This window comes from Thermobia domestica, chromosome 2 (assembly GCF_964235325.1).
Source record: "Thermobia domestica chromosome 2, izTheDome1.hap1.1, whole genome shotgun sequence".
In the NCBI taxonomy this organism is placed as follows: domain Eukaryota; kingdom Metazoa; phylum Arthropoda; class Insecta; order Zygentoma; family Lepismatidae; genus Thermobia; species Thermobia domestica.
Window position 1 is genome coordinate 161,273,022 of NC_137455.1, and position 20,165 is coordinate 161,293,186.

The 20,165-nt window shown below is 37.7% G+C and overlaps 1 protein-coding gene across 1 annotated transcript in view; it reads left to right on the forward strand.

Moving 5' to 3' along the window:
- Window positions 1-836: 836 nt before the first annotated feature.
- LOC145679235 (uncharacterized) overlaps window positions 837-20,165 on the forward strand; it is a 60,603-nt gene continuing 41,274 nt past the window's right edge. Inside the window, exon 1 of the mRNA XM_081749821.1 lies at window positions 837-1,004. The gene's annotated coding sequence lies outside the window, so the exon portion shown is untranslated. The remainder of the gene's footprint in view (window positions 1,005-20,165) is intronic.

Here is a 20,165-nt window from a genome sequence, read left to right on the forward strand (position 1 = left end):
AGCTCCTTCGTGGCTAAGCGGTTAGTGTATGCGCCTTTGGCATGGGAGACCCGGGTTCGATTCCCGGCGGGAGCTTATGTGGTTCGGATTCCACGTTAATCAGTAGGTCCACGTCTCATATAGCCTCGCTGCTGAACGGAACGTTAAACTCAAAATCAACTCAACTCAACCAAACTATCGGTTAACTCAGTATGATGTGTTTATTCCGTAGAAAATACGAAAACTCGATTTAGGGGTTGTTCAAACCTTTTGTGGCCGCTGATCCAAAAACTAATTATTGGCCAAGATCAAAATCTTTTGATGTACTTTTTGGATCATTCCTAAAATTCTTGTTAATATTTATTCATTCATTTTTTGGTTCATTTTAGGCTTACGGAAAGAACGGTCGGAAAAATACATTTCAAATGATTATTACATAGGAATTTATTTCGGAAGGTCCAAATTAAATATGAGAATAAATTATATTAAAATATGTAAAATTACTCCTAAAATTAGACTAAATTTACAGCAAAGTCGGGATTTCCTAGGGTCCGAAACCCCAGAACCCGCCCTCTGTGCACGTCCCGAATTAGAGTCTGAAATGCATATATTTGGTAGAAAGTATTTTTTTTTTTCTTACCAAACCTTTCAAATCTATCTGTAACATAAGACTTTTCTTTTGCAAACAGGGGTTACTTATTTTATTGATTGATTGGCGTTTGTACACGTTGCATAGCTGAAGAACGCACGGCAACAAAACATCAATTCTCAGACCGAGTAAGGAAGACGAAACAAGCACACGCTTGCGCATGGTAACAATAAAAATTCCCTAACGCCAAAGGAAAAGAAGAATTAAAATAGTATTACTGCGTTGCATTTGTAATGTGAAGAGTCTCGTGATCAAAGATGTACGATTTTGTTAATTTCTTGTGATAAATTTCCATGATCAACTCATTTAGAACATTAACATATTGATCTTGAACCTGTAAAAGTGTATACACCGAGGAAAAGCGACACTAGCGAAGGTGAGGCAACAATTATTTAATTCTGCACAAAAATCATAAAGTGACTTTTAAGTTTATCAGTGGCGTTGTAGTCAAGGGGTGAAATTTCTTGTTTAGAAGACGAAATATCTATATAATAGTTTTTCACTATATAGAATTGTGTAAAGAGAAAATCTTTAAAATTTTATCTAACAGATGATTGCATGAACATTTTTTAAAGCACACTATGTAATTGCTGTTGCACTATGCAATTTTGCTGTGGCGGCTCTTGAGGAAAATCACATTGGTAAAAATTAAAATTTTATCGCTAAAGCTAAGCAAAGAAAACTTACGTAAGGTACTAATTCTTGTATACAACAAGTAGAATGTACGTAAGGTTTCTTCACTTTGCCTGTAGCGACAAAATTGTAATTGTTCCGGTGTGACTTCGCTCACGAACCGCCACTTCTTTTAAGAAATAGTAAGATGAAAAGAGGATCGCTATTTGGTTCATAAACACGAAATAAAGTAGTATATCATGTAACGATAGAGCAGAGTAAATGGAAGTTGCACGAATATGCCAATTGATTTCCAATCAACAAGCCGCAACTAGGGTTCGTGCCATCTAGGACAAACACAAAATTCAGCATCCTCTCAACGTATACATACTACCCTTTTACATACCCCACTAACCACGAACATGCTCCACTTGCTTCCTCCTAGTTACGGTCCAGTCAATCGACAATGTAATGGCTAATGAGGAACGTTAAAAGAGACGATTAACTAATCAATCAAGCAGTGCATTTTTTAAGAAATCGCTACTGGGTATCCAGGCACAAAAGGGTTGTTGACACACATAGCAGAGATTTTTTAAAGTGCATTTTTGTATAAAGTACACTTTTGAAATAATCACATACAAAATTACGTATTTGTCAGACTTCTACTAACCGTTTCATTTCCAATTCAACACATCGCCATCAATACAAGAGCATTGCATGTAGCCCTACCTTTCCTATGAAAACATAATGCATGCAGTGTATTAGAGATTTCGGCATTAGATACTATTAGGACAGTCCATTAATTGTGTAACGCTACAGAGCATGAGAAAGATTTTCAATTTGTTACGTTTTGTGACATAAGGGATTCTTTCTAACAATTTAACTGTCGCAAACTTTCAATCATTTTCTAGCATTTCACTGTTCGTAAAATTACCAAACGAAAGAAAACATTTCTGGCAATATTTAAGAAAAAACGAAAAAGTACACGGCCATTTTAATCTGAGTATTAGAGATTCTAATATCTGAGTATAAGGGGAAAAAGGGTATGGGCACAAAGGTAACCAGCAACAGATTTAGAAAAATATTTTGGTATGGGCTTCTCTTAGGAATACTTCGTGTTTAGAAATCCCAAAATATTAGGGGGCGGAGCTTGAAGATTATGAGTAACGTTTAATTAGTTTTCTATAGAAATAAAGTTTTGGAGGATCTCAGCCCCTTTCTCGCAGGCGTAAATCTGCCACTGAAGGTAACTGTGCATCAAAGAGGGTCAAAGATTGTTAAAAATAGCTCTTTGTACTTAATGGACAATCTCTTACTTTCTTTCAAGTTTGTGCCATCTATTAATTGTCAAAAAATGTGCCTGAACAAATCTCAATTACCGATATTTCCCATAACAGACACGAAATGTTTGGTTGCAAGGAAATGTTAGACCAGGATAAAACAGGTTAGGTTAAAGAGAACAATCTTTGGGAAGATTGGAATTGGGCGATAATGAAAATTGGGAATCTCTGGAAAAGGGACCAAATTACAAATGCACGAGCGTAGCTCAGGAATAGCTGAAAGCCAGTCTCAACAGGACTCGAAAATAACAACTTCAACATTATGTATAAAATATGTATAATCAATGCATTCACATTGTCAATATATAACCCAACCTAAGCAAAAAAATCAAAAGTTGTTTCATCAAAGTTTATAACTTAATATGCGTCGCATCAAATGAATATCCACAATATAGTGCATAGTAGATCGGTGTGATGGTAGGATGAGTGAAACAATCATGTGATGGTAAAGAATAAAAGGCAATCTGACTTTAAAGGAAAAAGCGCCTGTGGTCGCTTTTTCTCAATAAAACGGATATGGATTTTAGGAAACTTGATATTCAATTTTCTTCAGAAACCATACAAGTAGCAAAACAAACCAAACATGGCAAGCCTAACTAATTCTGTCGTTCTAGTTCCTTCCTATTTACCATAACCTCCTTTTCAACAGATAGGTTAGCTTAGCCTCAAATATGTTCTAACACGTGAGCTACCTTATAGATGGCAAACAATAATCCTGGCTTTGATTTCACGTAGGTACATTAATCATTCGGCGTGAGAGATTTTCACTTAAAAGCCATCGGCGTTGAAACTCTGCATCAGCAGCTCCTTCTTGTTCTATATATTGCCGTTTCTGATCTAAGGTTGCTACGTCAGAAACACAACTGGCTATCATCGCAACGCAAAATGTTCCCCAATAGTATAAAAGGTCAGAAGAGATATTTTATCAAATATTCAGATATTTTATCAGAAATAATGAGTCTTAATTGTAAAGAACCAAAACAGTATTGTAAGCTAAGTAAAAAATGTCCAAATAGCAAGTTTTCTTCTTGTTATTTTCTCTCAGAGACTATTCAAAAGGTATATAAGGTAAACGTCATTTGGACCGTTACATGTGAGAGTTCGGCTTCAACCTTTCTACCTCTTAAGTCGGTCTATTAACTTTCTCTGTATTAGAGTATTGTAGAATGAAACTGGTAGACAAATGAGTACGCAAAACGAAGAGAAATATCTGAAATTTCAAGAATGAAACTCTCCAATTTTATATTTATCCACAGAATACAAGCTAAGTCACAAAACCAAAGTATATTGGAGTAATTTCAAATGTACAGTAATTCAAGTAATTTATTGAAGTACTCTCCCAGTAATTTAAAGATTTATGACGTGCACTGGGTATCCAAACTGCTGGGCCTGGGTATCCAAATACTGGGCCTGGGTATCCATTTGGATACAAAAAAGTAGCTTAAAAATGCCCTGCAATCAAGATATCCGGAACAATTTCTAGATATCTCCAAAATGGCTGTTCTGTAATTACTCGCATAACTTCTACTTACTCTGTGAGAGGGCCGAGAGGTAATCTTAGATAGTGATGACTTCAGGGAGTGGAGGAGGGTGCATCCCCACTGAAAGCCACAAAATTCCCCCATGGCATTCCTTCGATCGGGTTTAACCTAGGGTATCAGTATTCTCACAGCACTACTTTCTACCCTCATTTATTCAAAATCTTCCCAGGGGACAATCTTCTGAAATCATTACTGATATTACATATACTCGTATTGTGACGAGTTTTTGATCAGAGCGCGAAACTTGACAAGATCGGCCTGAAACTTCAAATTCATTTTTCATACACGCTTAGTTAACAATTATTACCAAATATAATAATTTTCCTCAGTTCATCTTAGAAATATGTACTGATTGTTCACTCATTTGAGTGTTATATTGCATCGTGGCCTAATTGATCTATAGACCTAACATATTTCAATTTCGTATTGGCTTCTAAAGTGATTGATACAATTTCTCTTCTGTTTTTTCGTGTTTTGATTATTTTACACACCTTTCGTGCAATGCAAGACAAGTGATATGTATACAACTTTGTTTTTTTCTCATGAGTCCTTTCCATCAATATCAATTTTATTTTGTTTCATATACTTTCATATTTCAGACTTCTTCTTTTTTTTCCTGAACGTTGCTCTCTGATCTGAATGTTTCTATAAACTGTACGAGACATTTTGGATATTTAATATCACACGCATGACCATTACAGAGAAGTTGTGGTTTCGGCCTCTAATAGCACAACCGGTAAGCCCGCGTACACAGCAAAAAATAAAGTGTTGAAACAACACAAAATGACTACCACTTGAGCGTGCTACTTGTGTGTCAACACCGAGCATTTTTGTATTTAAGGGGTATGGGAATAGGGTTATAAGTGATCTGGATAATTCTTTATTCATCAATTATTAAATGATTTGAAAAGATGATACTCCTACTCCCAGCCATTAAAGGGTTACGCCCTCTCTTCTGAGAATGAAGTTATATATCGCCCCCAGTAGTAGTAGAAGTGATTGTAGGGCTTCTTTAATATGTCGATAGCGTATGTTATCAACCCTAGGGATGTTCTTTTTCCGCTGAGGGTAATATGGAGTTCATCTGTAGTAATGGGTGCTGTGAGTGGATGTTCCAGATCAATGACATGATCTGCAGAAGGTTGTAAAGCATGAATGCAAGAGATGCCTGTCCGTCCAGAGATCTTAGAGGCAGCTGTTGGAGTAAAAACTGTCTGTAACTGACTAGCAAAAGCGTTAGCTTTCTCTGCGTCTGAGAAAAGAGGAGTGTCATCTACAATTAGAGGATAAGTTGTTGTATTCTTGCCAATTAGTTGATTAGACCTCTTCCAATATCGTGATGGATGTGCTTCCTTAGATAAGGTATTACAAGTCTTAATCTAACTGCAACGTTTATATGCAGCAAGATAATTAAGAACCGCTCTTTGCCATTGGCGATGTTGATGAAGATAGACATCATTTTCTGTTCGATTTTATTCACGGATATGTTGACGAGCCTTATGTATTAGAGTGACATACGTCGGTGGTAATTTTGGCTTGTGCAGAGTCACTTGAACAGGTTATGATGAGCACTGGTTCGTTTTACCTCAGTGAGAGTAGTAAGACACGAAGCCAACTCAGACTCGGTAGCTGGAGCTGTTGCACTTAAAAAAGAGTGTTCGATGTCATGCTGAAAATGAGGCCAATTCGCTTTGTCAAATCTAGGAACACGTCGCGGTGCAATTACCGCTCATAGCGGTTGTCCTCGAGTTAATGTTAATTTAACTGGATGATGATCGCTTCCGATGGAATCGAGAACAAGCTGGCAGTCGTTAATAAGATTTATAGATGTAATTACGGCATCTGGTGTAGTCTGACTGATTGGTCTGGTGTGAGTAGGAAGGACATGAAGATACAACTGAAGATTGTCAGTTAAGAACTGCTGAAAATTTGCCTTTTCGCCAGCACTACGACTATAGATATTAATATCCGCCATAATGATAATATTACGAAAGTTATTGGCTATGTATTCAAAATATTGTAATGGTATGGGTTGGCGTGGTCGAATATAGATTGTGCTAAAATTAACTATTAATGGTGGAAAGTATATAGAGTAAAGTTGAGGAGTACGTATATGTTTTTATTGGATATTTGGGAGAATAACCTATGGCAACTCCGCCTTGAGCACGTGCCATATGATCGTGATAATCGTGGCGATGTAGTTGGTAACCAGAAATATGAGCTAACATGTTCGGTCTTAAGGCGGTTTCGTTAAGTGCAAATACATTAATATGTTCCTCATATAATAATGCTTCGAATAACAGCTTATGTTGTGTAAATGTATTTTGCGGCAGAGATTATATGGTGCAAGATATGAGCTCGCTGAAATGGATATATAGTTTGTAACACCAAACTGATATAACGGAGGAAATCTTCGACAGTTAGTGGAAGTAATATGAATTGAGTCGGTTGAGTTGTTTTATCGGCCGTTTTTAGTGGTACCGTTAGTTCTGGATGCTCAGGTTGAAGCGATAAGTGTAGGTAAGATGCAGCCCACTGCAAGTGTTGCATTTCGGTGGTACTTGGAGATTGGGACACGCTTTGGTTTTGTGCAGTCCTGAGCAGTACCCGCATTTAGAAGGATTTGAACAGTTTGCGGAAGTATGATCGTTGTAAACCTGACATTTTTCACAACGAATTGGTAACGGTCCTTGAGTTTGGATGATTCAACTCTGTGGATTTTCTTATAGATAGGCGCACCATATCCAATAAGTAGTCAATAGTATCCTGTCGCTTACAAAGAACGCGGACCATGTACAGTATGTAGAACCATTATTATTTCGAATCCGAAGGCATTTATCGACTGATATTCCTTCTTGAGCTAATTCCTCGCGTATTTCTGCATCCGTTAGTTCGGGTGAGACACCTCTAATTACAACAGACAGAAAATATGATTGTCGAGGTAGTGAAGGTTGCTTCTGGCGCTTATCTGCCAATTTTGTGATTTTAGCGCTTTTCCCGAAAATTTCGTAGGAAGCTTTGTTCCGTATGGTAATTCCAAAATTTGGATCTTTGGATTCCAAGATGTAGCCATTCCTAGTAGAAATGGTTTGGACTTGAGTATTTCGTACCCTAGGAACGTACTTCATTATTTGTAGAAATATCATTTTGGAATTAGTCAATTTGGTGTCATAATCTGTGAGTAGAAAATGATAAACAGGATCGAAAGTTGAGCGTGTTAAGGAATGATCAATAGGCCCGGTAGTCGTATTTGTATGCTATGGGTTGCTGTAGATATCCATTAATATAATAGGGGACCTTGATCGAACACGTTTAGCAAATTGAGTGGATCCAGTAGAAGGATGCCGATCTGTAGATGTACTTCCTATCGGTTGACTTCCCCAAGAAAAGTGGCGAGTCCGGCTGCGAGATCCAATAGATGTAGTTTGTTCGCGCGAAGTGCTTGGATTGGTCGTAATTGTAGGTGGTAGTACTATGTGTCGACCAGGGAGCTCTTGAGCGTTTGTTGTGCCAGGGTCCGCCATCATGATGAAGAAGCCTAGGAAAGAAGCCCAATTGAAGATGAAAAAGAAAGAAAGAATTATGAAGATGAACGAGGTTCAAAAAGCAAGTTGCCGAAAGTGAAAACTTCGTCAATCCTCTAAGTGTCGTATGTGTGCTGAGATCCCAAATGCGTATTACAACACTTGATCGTAGCTGACACATTAACTAACACAAGAGAGGTTAGGCTCCTTGATTCAGTATCAACACCAAGCACATCGCCTTCCGAGCATATCAGAAATACCTAATTACTGGCTGTGAGTATTTGCATTGGTTTTTATTGTTTGGTATGAGCAAAGCTTTGCGCAATATATTTTGCATTTATGGCAAGTAACTAATAAAATTCTGTTTTCTGTAATCGGTCATAATAATATTGTTGTAAACCTGTGAATTGTCTAACAACAGTTATACGGATAGCAGTGCTTCTATCTGTTTTGTTTATGTGTTATTCTTGTGTCTTAGCATGTAAGAACAGAAGATGGCTGAACTCTTACCCGTGTAACTGTTGTCAAACGATTCACAGGCTTACAACAAAATTATTATAACCTATTACAGAAAAGAGAATATTATTGGTTACTTGCCATAAATGCCGAATATATTTCGCAAAGCTTTGCTCATACCAAACAATAATTACCAATTCAAATTTTCTCAGATGGTAACGAGTTATTTCTGATATGCTCGGAAGGCGATGTGTTTGCAACTGAATTAATCCCTTACCGCATGCCGTGCCATATATGCACATACCCTTTTTCCACTTTAGCTTTTTTGTGATTTATCAAATGCATCAAATGACTGTTTTGTCTGCTGTGTGAGATATTGACGTGTATGTATAAGAGATTTTGGTGTCATCTGGCATGTTCTTTGTGAGTTGTAAGTGTGTCATATATGGCACTTACTTATTTCTCGTCGGAATTAAGTAAAACCATCTAAAATTCAAGTTTTAATTCATTTTTCAAGTTCCCATATTAGGATTTCCGATACTGATTATTTTTTTTCGCTAAAGGAAAAAAATCATACAGAAAGGGGTTAACACACAAATAACACGCTAAAATGGTAGTCATTTAGTGTTGTTTCAACACCCCATTTTTTGCTGTGTAGGATAATGGTTGGCATAATTTCGAATTTGTATTGCACAAAGTTGAAACATGAGTTGTTACAACGTAGATTAAAGTAAATTATGTCTAGCAAAGCAGCAAAAGAAAAAAAATACCGTCATTTATTCTACAGTACTTCCCAGGGGCGGATCCAGGGTGCGATCGGGGCGATCGCCCCCCCCCAGAAGAGGAAACTTTTACATATATATATATATATATATATATATATATATATATATATATATATATATATATATATATATATATATATAACCCATCCCAAAGTTTGGAGCCCTTAAAAGTAGCAGTATGATAACCCACCGCCCCCCAGAAGTCGGTCCTGGATCCGCCCCTGGTACTTCCAACCGCAATTTTACTTTATTTATTTATTTTGTGCAAGTTGCATTGGCAATTGAGTTGGCTGGCAAATGCTCAATCAGTAAGGCAGCGACTTACAACGTAGGGCCAATTGGTAATTGGCTAGTCTACTATTTTCCACTATTGGCCCTACGGTTTGTATTGCTGTGCTACATTCGTATCCAGGATCTCAATATTGGTCTCCTGGAGGTTAGAAGCATTGGAGAAAATAGAGGGTGAGAATGGACACTCCTATTGGCAGAGAGATTGAAATGATTAACTTTTGGTTCATTCACACTGAAAACTGCAGTTCCGATGCTCCTGCAGGATACCATTATTTCAAATCGAGAATAGTATGAAGATTATAAAACATACTGTATACGTATCATATCGTTGGTGCTTTAGTTTTTGATCCAGTATGGATCAAAGATGGAGTAGGTCGTGGATGAAGTGAGTCAGTGCGTCAACAGGATGAGACCCACTGCGCCCCACCGCACACCGTGACCCACTCTGACCCACCGGCCCATTCTGTTGCATTGTAGACAACTTCTTCTGAACACTGGTGAATTTGTCTACGGTATTTTTTCACGGTCTCCATTTTTTTTTCTTTTTCAATTTGTTTCTATTTACTTACCTGAGATGAGTATATCTAAGTGAAAAAAGAACTTTGGCACTTTTAGATATTGATATTTGTAATTGTATTAATAGCAATAGGACTTACTACTTTGCTTTCGAGATAGTCGAATTTTACAGTTTTTTCCCCTTTACCTTAGCCTATTTTACCTTGATTTGAGACTAAAATTTCATCCTATTTTTCCTACTGAAAAGTATCTTTAATTCAACAAGGAAACAATTATATAATTAAATTGAAATTCATCGTGTTATGGCCTATGACAAAAACTTTACCATTTCATGTCATGAGAAACAGTAGAATTCAAACTCCGATTATAATTTCACAGCCTTGTTTTATTACAAAAGTAAAACCTTTAGTCAGTGGAGAGGGCGTGAATCATGGATCAGAGTGGATGACGATGTAGTCTGGAGGAAAAACCCTACTTTTGGACCAAACCAAAAATTTCAGTATATCAAATGTTTTTCAACGGTTTTTACCTCACTTGAGGGTGCTGAATCTGAATCTGCCGGGTGTACAAATGTACACCTTGAACATTTTGAGTAATTCAAGATGGCTGCCAATATGGCGGCTGCAAAAGTGATAGGAATATTTTTGTATATTTTATCAAGATGGGTATCAAATTATATGTTTCTGGGGTTGCAGATTCCAATAATAATGTCAAAAATGTTATGAAATTGATACAAATCGAGATTTCAATATGGCGCCCAATATGGCGGCTGCAAAAGAAGTTTATGTTATCATTTCTGAAACCTATTTTTGATGATATGATGGCATTACTGGAAGAAAGAGCAAAGACCAGCTGAACCTGCAAACTTTGGTTGGATGTTGTCATTAAACTTGTTTTCATTATGATGCTTTACGTACGTGCAGAGAAAGAAGGTGATTTTCCGTTACATTTAGTTGCTGTAAGGTTAATGTTACCATATTTTTTTCTGCTGGTCACGTTAATTACGCTAGATATGGTCTTCTTTATCTGCGGTCAATGGACCGACTTCCAAGTGAAATACTAGAACGATTTATGAAAGGCGAACATGTTCTACGTCACAAACCAGGTATCTGGAATGCTATATGGTCAAATATGTTCATTGAGAATACATTTATGCGTTATGGTCATGGATCAGGAGGAATAATCGGACTTACACTAAATCCATCAGCAGGGAAGAGATGGGCTTTCAGCCTTCACACCTGCAGTCGTTTAGTAAATGCTATGTCATGAGAGATGCTGGACGAGATAAGGAAATAACTAAGCATAAGGAAGAAATGCCATCTTGAGTAAAAGGAGATGCTGCAGACCGAATTACGTTAAAGGAAAACCTGTCTCATTGTATAGATCCTTTGAAGATCGATGATCACCCAAAAACAATTGTGAATATTGTGACAGGGAAAATTTGTTCCCAGAAAGTGAATGTTGATAATGCTGTTGAGATAGGTCAGAAGGCGTTGTGTTCTTACCAAGAAAAACTACCAACTGATTGTCACGATCCAATCTCAACAACGGTTCGTAATGTTTCCTGCGATGACGTCCAAAGAACAGCTAGTATTGGTGTCATTGACACAGAACTCTTGTACACGCGTACAATGTTTCTCACATCTACAAGAGATATTGATGCTAAAGAAGTGATTTCATATGAGCTTGCCGCTGTCCCCACATCTTTGATGAATATGGAACTCCCAGGTTCTGCAAAAGTAAGTCAAAAGTGAAACAAATATTACAGGTAGAGAAGTCTATGAGATCGTACAAGCACGAAGATGCTATTATACTTGATGCTTGTGCTGTTTTGTGGGTGATCAACTGGCCATCTAACGGAACTGTTCTTGACTTCATAAAGTTGTATCGGTCATATGTGCTTGAAGAATTGAACAAATGCAACGTGTACCTGATATTTGACAAATACAAGGAGTACAGCACCAAAGGAGAAATAAGGAGCGTCAGAACAGGACCAACATGTAGCAGGTATCATAAATTGTCTTTCAACACGTCCTTGCCCTCCCAACAAGTTGTGCTGAATGTTACGAAGAATAAGGTACAACTAGTACGGCTGATCTGCAAGTATCTAATGACAGAAGGGTTGCCATCAGATTCCACCAAAAGCCTATTCATCACTGGACCAGAAGATGTTACAACAGAAATAACTGCTGATTGTATCAAGGAACGTCCAGATATGAAAAACACTCACAGAAGAGGCTGATGTCATAACTATCACACAAGTAGTGATGGTAGCCAATCAGATGGACAAAAATTGTACAATAAATGTAATTAGTGATGACACGGATGTTCTCCTCCTGATGCACCACTACCACACACAAAAACTTACTTGTAACATTTTTATGGAGGCAACTCAAAGTCAGAGGGGAGATATTGACATTGGATTGTCTGTGTCCAATGACCGTAATATTGTTTTAAACTTACTAGCACTGGAAAACAGAATGCAATGAAAGTACTACAAAGTGGGAAAGAGCTTCAAAAGCTTGGAAATAAGACATCACTACTTGAAGATGTGATTCAGGAGGCAACTGAGTTTACAGCTTCTTGCTATGGTAGTAGGATAACTGGCCCTACAATGTCTGATGTCAGAAGAGATGTCTGGCTGAAGAAATTATCAAAGAAGACTGCCGTACATATGCCGAAATTGAAGAGCTTGCCACCAACTACAGAGACATTCTCTGAAAATGTAAAAAGAATTCATTTCTAGGCTTGTATTTGGAAACAAGCAGATAAACCAGACCCACCGGACATGGATCCGACACAGTTCGGATGGTATCGTGATGAGCTGAACAAAACATTGGAACCAGTTACTGAACCACCGGGAACTGTGATGGCACCGAAAGACATCTTGAAGATGGTGAGTTGCGGCTGTCCTTCTGAAACATGTGTAAAGGACGTTGTGGCTGTGTGGCAAATCATAATAGTTGCACTGACTTCTGCAATTGTGAAGCCTCTAAACGATGCCAGAATATCTGCACACGTCAAAATACTAGGAATCTAGAAGACAAAACATGGATACGTCTCCTGACGAAGACTGACAAGTGACTGATCTGTGATATTTATTATTTTGTTGCGGAGTAACATACAAACTTCGGCATTTTGTATTGTAAATGCACATATTTCGCATTAATGTGACCAGCAACATAATTCTTGATTAAGAAAACGTCCAGGAAGAAAAATATAAGAAAATCTTCAAACCTAAGCTGTGTTGTTTGTTCTCTTTTGCACACAGAAAGGAATGGTTTTATAAATAAATATAGAGAAGCTCAAAATGTGGGAAAAATGTTCTGGAGCGCAAACAAGGTGAGTTGCGGTGACAGAGAAAGCATCAACACTCAATCCAAAATTTCAGTGTATCAGATATTGTTCTAAGCATGTACCTAGCTCGAGGGTCGCGAATCTGAATATTTCATATTGAATATATTGATTTCTATCAATTTCATAAGATTTTTGAAGTGACTATTGAAATCTGCAACCCAAAAAACATATAATTCGATACCCATGTCGATACAATACTCCAAAAATATTCTTTTCAATTTTACGGCCGCCATATTGGGTGCCATATTGAATATCTCGATTTGTATCAATTTCATAACATTTTTGACATTATTATTCGAATCTGCAACCCAAAAAAGATATAATTTGATACCCATCTTGATAAAATATACAAAAATATTCCTATCAATTTTACAGCAGCCATTTTGGCCGCCATCTTGAATTACACAAAACGCTCAAGGTGTACATTTGTACACCCGGTAGATTCAGATTTAGCACCCTCAAATTAGGTAAAAGCCACCGAGAAAATTTAGACATACTGAAATTTTTAGTTTCGATGGATTTCCTCCAGACTAATGGGTATCGGTGGGTGTGAGTCGGAGTGGGTCACGGTGGGTCGTGAGTTCAATAGGTAGTGGGTCACAGTGGATGGGGATCAGTGGGTTATAGGTCAAGTTTTCATTGACCCACGCCATCTCTGATATCACTAAGGAAAACACAAGCTTTAATTTATTATTATTAGCTTATGTCTAGGTGTACTATAACTCATAGTAAATAAAGTGTTCAATACACCTTAAAGTAAAATTTTGTAACTTCGACGGCCAATAACTCAGAAACTAAAGAGCTGCACACCATAATATTTTTATCGTTGTTAAATATAGTATTGTCGAAACATATTATGACGTTCCACTAACAGCAAGTCAAATCCCAACTTTGATGGCCACTAACTAACGAACCAAAGGCTTACCCAACATAATATTTCATATATTTACTAAGCTCGTCATGTTCTATCACCATCCTAATTTTGGTTAAGCCGAACCTAAATTCGAGGGCCAGCAACTCAAGGACGAATGGTCTGTATACGTACCATAATATTTCATGAACGTACTAAGCTACACGAGATCTACTATCATACCAAATTTCGTCAAGATTGGAACAGTATCGTCGACATCTTAAGCTAAGTCAAACCTCATCACACTCTATTACTATTCCAATTTTGGTCAAGATCGCATGAGTTTTATCGATCGCAACTGTCCTTCTGATATAGATTTTTTTTTTGTTTTAGAAAAAATCAAATTAAGGACGAATAGTGAATTAAGACACAGTATTACACAATTACTATTAAATTACCTAAGTTTAATTAGTATTGAAATTGAGAACTTTGGCGCCCCAATGTATCATTTTACCACATCGAAATACAGTAGAGCGTCGATTATCCGAAGTAATTGGGGGACATGGGTGTTCGGAAAACTGGTTTGTTAGGATAATCGAACTGTACATGTTTATTTGCCATGCGCGGAGCGGCACGCCTCAACTCTAAGCTGGCGCAGCTGTTGCTGTGAACAGCTTTGATACTGCCGCTACTTCTACAAAGTATCAAACCGACAGAAGTGTGCTGATTGTTGAAACACAGCGACTGGCGGCTTGGCCGGTCAGCAGCGCCTTATGAAGGCCCCATTAGAAGCAATGTTCCGCCAGCGGTGGCTCAGTGCGGCGACTACTGTGGGAAACTTGGTTTGGGAGTGAGGGGGATGATGGACGGTAGGGTGGGAGAGTAACAGGTGCGAGCGAGTACACAGTTCGGTTAAGCGGTCGTTCGGTTGACCGACGTTCGGATAATCGACGCTCTACTGTATAGAAAAGTCACTTGATAACATTAGGTTTGTTATGAGGAAGCGTATGAGTGGAAGGAAATGACTTTTTGTTATTTTTGTTTTGAGTATCATCTTCACAACCATTAAAAAAAAATATTTAGGTCTTTAAAATATTATTATTGAACATTATGAAATATGATAGGGGACTGACTCCAAGGACTCAAGGAGATTTTGATTCAGCACTAGACATCTCACCACTTTTATAAAACTAGAGCAATCGAAGGGTAAGTTTGAATATATGTGATAAATATACTGCGTTTGAAGTTTTCGAAATTTGATGTATTGATTCAATACGAAATAATATTCCATTATGATTTGAAATTAGAACATTTTAATACATTAGCACGACAGCATTATCTCAATTTCAATCGCGATGGTTTTCTCAAGTCTCACATACTTGTACCAATTGGGTATTAGTCCTCAACGATCAATTTTATGTTTAATCAATAATAATAATTCTATTGTTTCCTGACGTGGGAAAATTGCGTGGGTAGTACGTGGTCATTTTGGTGACAAAACAATATTGATTGTGCACACTCACTCGATGTCAGTACAAGAATTAAATGAAAGCAGTAGTAAAGCAATTACTTGAAAGAACACGCTTTAATCTAAGATGAAATAATATATGTTTTCAGCCTTCTTTCTTCAGTCAAACTATTCGCAAATATTTCAAATGATATAAACAAATACTACAAACATAAGGGAATTCTAAAGTGTTTTATGTTACTAACCATAACTGAATTTTTTTAAAATTAATAATGTTTTTTTCCTATAGTATTCAGCTCGGGCGGAACAAGTACTACTCTGCTTTTTCATTACGTCAGGGGTGTTATTTGGTGAGGGAAGGGAAGGGCAATTGTCTCCTCTGAGTTTTAGATACACATTTAAAAAAATAAATTGCATAATAATATAATAACAAAAAAGTGAAATTCTTATGTTGATGGACAGTCTTGCACTGTAAAAACTGTATAGTTGGAATAACCCAGAATTCTGGGTTGAAAAAGTGACAACCACGCCGTATTGTCTTAGAAATCAGAAAATATGGTTATAATAACAATACGAGAAGTCAAAACTAGTAAAAAATAAAAACCTCTGGCATGACCTGGATTCGAACTCACACCGCGCGGCTGTTAAGCGCGTGCGTTATCCACCAGACCAACCGGAACCTTAGTTTAGGCTGTGTGATAACAAGAATTACAGCATACTTTGGAAGCAATTGTTTAGTCACTGAATTTAAAACAAGTCAATTAAAAAAACTAAACCAAACCAAACATCACCCGGAATATTGAATCAATGCCATTAAATGCTAGTTTAGTACAGCAGCTATTTATCAATGTTAACGTATGTTTTGAGAGAAATTGTCTTCACTCTTGGCGAAGTGTACTGAGTGAACTGCAGTGCACTTCGCCAAGAGTGAAGAAAATTTCTCTCAAAACATACGTTAACATTGATAAATAACTGCTGTACTAAACTAGCATTTAATGGCATTGATTCAATATTCCGGGTGATGTTTGGTTTGGTTTAGTTTTTTTAATTGACTTGTTTTAAATTCAGTGACTAAACAATTGCTTCCAAAGTATGCTGTAATTCTTGTTATCACACAGCCTAAACTAAGGTTCCGATTGGTCTGGTGGATAACGCACGCGCTTAACAGCCGCGCGGTGTGAGTTCGAATCCAGGTCATGCCAGAGGTTTTTATTTTTTACTAGTTTTGACTTCTCGTATTGTTATTATAACCATATTTTCTGATTTCTAAGACAATACGGCGTGGTTGTCACTTTTTCAACCCAGAATTCTGGGTTATTCCAACTATACAGTTTTTACAGTGTGGCTTCGTGTGGAAAAATCTGAAATTACACTACTGATGTGTATAAGTGATTTTAATATAGATAACCAAGAAAGTTCTGTTGCTTTTTCACTCATCGATATGTCACCTAACACTTCCTGGAAGATCAAAAATAGTCCCCACCAGCATCGACGACCTTCTCCCAACGTTCTGGAAGACCGTGAATTCCATCATGGTAGACTTGATGGGACATGAAGCGAAGAAGATATCAAGTGCATTTGGTACCTCTACTAGGCATTTGAACTGGCGTCCTCTAAGATAATTGTTCAAGGAATGGGACAGGTGATAATGGGACGGTGCAATGTCTGGGGAGTGTGGTGAATGCAATAGTGATTTCCATCGAAGGCATACAATAGTGTCTTGGGTCTTCATATCCACATGGGGCTTAGCGTTGTCCTGTAACAGGAGGACACCTTTGCAATTCAGAAGAGAATTTTGAGTATTTCTTGAACATGCTGCTGCCAGCACACAGTTGCATTGATGCCCTGACCAGCTGGTAGCAGTTCCTGATGCACGATGCCGCGAGCAGTCCAGCAAACACACAGGAGGACCTTCTTCTGTTGCAGTGCTTGTTTCGGCTGTTTTGAAACCGGTTCACTGACGGATGCTAACCAATGACGTGGGCGCCGTGGAGCTTCATACATCACCCACTTCTCATCACATGTCAACACACTGCCCAGAAATTGCTCCTTCTTCAGACGAGACAGTAAAGAAACACAGGTGTTTGCTCGTGTTGCCTTCTGGCCCAGAGTCAAATCATGGGGATCCATCTTTTTTAACTTGTGGTGCTTCCCAATTTTCTGGAGATCCTGCCGAATGGTTTCTTCACTCAGGACACTATTCGCCTCAATTGCTGCCTAAAGATCATTTTGTACATGTGTTGGTCTTTCGGCACATGGTGCGTCTTCGAGTGTTTCGTCACCGTCCTTAAACTTGTTAAACCACCGCTGCACTGTCCGCGTAGTCACAACACCCTCACCAAAGGTCAGGCATATCTTCCGCCTTGCTGCAGCGGCGTTTGACCCCAGTTTCAACTCGTACAGCATACACTTCCTTATGACGCTCTGTGGAGGTCCCATGTTCAGTCTGTCCTTACGCAAGTTCACGGTGTAAGTGAGCTGCCTCAACTAGGTAGTATGTTGGATATACCCACACCAACAACTGACGTTCCCCTTATCTCCATTCGCATTCAACTTAGGGTGTAAGGGCCAATTGAACACAGATCTCCATAAAAAGCGACAGAACTTTCTTGGTTATCTTTATAAAAGCAGTATCGCATAGCAGTTTGCGATGCAAAAACATGGAAATGCGATACAAATTGAAAAATGTATCGCAAATTGCGATGCGTCTTTCATTATTACCACGAAAGCTAAAATTAGAGCAAGTTGAAAAAATATTACTATTATTTTAAGAAAATTTTCTTTGAAGGGTCAGTTACTGGCAAAAAAAAAAAAAGTCTTGACTTGGGGTTGCAAAACTGTTTCCCATTACGTCTTTCCTTCCTTTTGTCGGTTTGTTGCTAGTGTTTCATCCTCCAGACCTTCTCATCTCAAGTTTTGGGTCATCCTATCCTTGTTTCTGAGTGTGTAATAAAAAAAAAAAATTTCTTGAAGAAAAGGCACATTGGCAGCAGAGAAAAAAGTTGAAACTATATTGGACCTAACTGATGTATGTATGGTAGCATGAATGGGGCTTGGATATGGTTAGCAAAACGCAGAAATGCACACAGTATCGGCATTCTTGAGCGCCTAAAATATAGAAATATACATTCGTCTTTCTCTCTCGTTTTTTTTTTTCACTTTTCGTTTGAAATACTGATATAGCGGATTCCTATTTTCGCCCCTTGTAAAAACCAATGGAATTGTGAAGTACTTTAGTATTGATTGAAAATCTTTAATGAATACATAATTACTCATTATAATACAGAAAATAGAATACAAAGTTTCGAATTGCGAAACAAATTGAAATTTGTATCGCAATTTGCTACACAAAATGTTAAAAAAAAAAAAAAAAAAAAAAAACACGGTGCATGTATGTGTGTGTGTGTGTGTGTGTGTGTGTGTGTGTGTGTGTGTGTAGGCGTAAATTGGATGGTCCATTTATCTTGAAACGTCTTTGTAGTTTTTAGAATAATACATAAAGAAGACTGAAATTTTGGACCATCAAATATTGATATGAAGAAATATCTTGAAATATTCTATAACAATGGTGTTCAAATTAACGGTGTTTTAAACCCAACTACTTTTAAGTTTACTTATTACTTATTTACTAAAGTTTTACTTATTATCTAATAATACTGCGTAAGATTGTTACATATTGCAACGCTACGTGTTACGAGAAAACTTCCAATACTACATTTATTATTCAGTGTTGCAAACTAAGGAGGACGCTACAGTATCAGAAATATCCAAGGGAGTCCTCTACAGTAACAGTAACTCAAGTGAAACGGTCGGTACAAGCCAGTGGCATTTGTAAAATTTTCAAACAAGTGGAGCAGAGCCTCAATATTTGCCCACTCTACCATAAATCTGTTTTCTTCTAACTATTAAAAAATTACTCCCCTGTAGCTACCTGGTATGTAAAGATAAGTGTTGGTATGCCCTGTTGTCCTGCAACATTGTGTCACTACCATACTGCAACTTTATACATATTTCCGGCAGTTTATCACAGGTAGCAAGGAGGAATGTTTCAATGAAAAACAGAATTTGGTGGTTCATTTCCACCCCACCTGACAGGTAGAATCTGAGACTCGTTTTATTTTAAAATGGTTTCCTCAGGAGGCTTAATCCACAGGTCTTCTTCACCTGTGCCACTCAACAGTTATTGGAAAGCTTGACAAAAAATGGATCAATCTTCGCCAAAATGTGCTTCAACAGAGTCCTGTGGAATCAGAGTTCCAGGGCGATATCAGCAACTGGTGACGTCATGGAATTTCTTAAATAATAACGCAGCCAAATTTATCATTATAAACCTGCAACGACGTTCTGTACAAGGAAACGCTTTTAAAAGAGGTTTAATCGCTTCTCTGTAACTTCGGCTTATAAAAAGCTGCCTAGTAATTTCCTCGTTAACATTTTTCTTAATTATAACAATTACGCCTAAGTGATTCAATTGATTCATCTCTAGTTATGATTCTTCACGATTGCTCAAGTATAGTCTTGTCTTGTCGCTATGCGGGCCTAGCTCATGTGTTTCGCTATGAAGATGAGATCGAGACCGATTTCCCTACACACATTTTCTTGTCTTAACCTATATTCCCTTGTCAAATCTACATCCAACAATCATCCAACTGACAAATAACTGAGTCAGTCCATCCAATGCTAATCCTCTCTTTTGCTAATTTTAATTTTCATCTTCACGGTGAGTTTGGAGATATTAAGTTGACGTTGTAATGAAGAAAGTTAATTTTCCGTGTTGTAATAAAAAGTCTGTAGACT